The sequence below is a fragment of the Pavona decussata genome, unplaced genomic scaffold (assembly GCF_977016875.1).
Source record: "Pavona decussata unplaced genomic scaffold, jaPavDecu1.1 SCAFFOLD_95, whole genome shotgun sequence".
NCBI lineage: Eukaryota > Metazoa > Cnidaria > Anthozoa > Scleractinia > Agariciidae > Pavona > Pavona decussata.
The window spans coordinates 1,381,145-1,382,500 of NW_028145512.1; positions in this window are offsets into that span (position 1 = coordinate 1,381,145).

A 1,356-nucleotide genomic window follows, 5' to 3' on the forward strand; every position below is an offset into this window, starting at 1 on the left:
AAGAGAATTAGACGAGAAGAGACTCCCCAAGCCCCCTACCGCTCGTTCGCTCTAGGTTTTTTCGCGCTCGGCCATTTCGCGCGACTTCTCGACTATCCTGAGACTGCTTGCAGTCTACACTATGATCCGAGTGATCTTGGAGCAGGAACACACCCCAAGTATAGATATATGCGGACCCAAACGGTATGGTTTTTGGGCCCTTTTGGTCTGAAATAAGGTATGGATTTTAATCATTTTGGGCTGAAAAGCTGAAAACGGGTTTTCACCGAAACGCCGGGTATGGATTCTAGAAACCAGGTCTGCAAATGGGTTCTCAAACTCCTGAAAAGATATCCGACCCGAAAAACTATTTTATATACAATGAATTCATTACCAAAAAATTCTATTTTTCATGATGATTTTGAAAGCAAAAGCATTTTAACTTTTTCAACATTAAGAAACACTTTGAGTTAGTTTGTACGAAAAACAACTGGCAATCTGTAGAGAAGGGATGAGAAAAATACCACGGATAACCAACTAGCTTCCCATTCAGGAGGGAGGGAGGGAGAGGTATCAGAGCTCATAACTTCTGCATGTAAAACTGAGTTAAGACAATGAACTGAAAAGGTAGCAATTTTATACAACTTTAGGAGGGATAGCAGCTGTACTGGGCAGAAATTCCTCAACGATTACCGGCTTGCCAGTCGGGGATAAAAATGTGCAGTACAGAGTTTTTAATAGCGCTTATGTGACCATAATGTAGTCATAGAGTAAATTATACGTGTGTGATTAAAGTCGGTGTGTGAAAGGTAAAAAGGATTGAATGTCCGGCCGGAGCGTCCCCTTATGAAACTCTATTGTCAAAGCCCCACCCCACCCCCGGGATTAAATATTGATTGTCTTTAGCGTTATGAGGCTATGCATTATGCCCGAGCAAATACAAACCCTGCGCCAGGTCCTCTGATATATTTTAGGTTCTTTATATCCAATACACTGTAACAAAACTCCACAGCATTTTTAATATTAATAATAATAATAATAATAATAATAATGATAATAATAATAATAATAATAATAATAATAATATAAAATGATAATCTCTTTATTAAAATATTCCAAGCAAATTGTTATTTACAAGTTAAAAGTAGAAAGAAGAGCTATTAAAACCTATTTACAATTCTTTTCGATCAAAAAAGAGACTATTTTCCAGCACAATATTTTTTGAAGAAAAAGGAAAAACAAAAAACAAAACAAATCTCATCAAGTTACAATAGTATTCGTAATAAAATATCATATGATCATATCATCACTAAAAATATATTCGGAAGTTGAATTACGGTCCTTAATGGCGAAAAAACAACTTATTAAAAATATAAG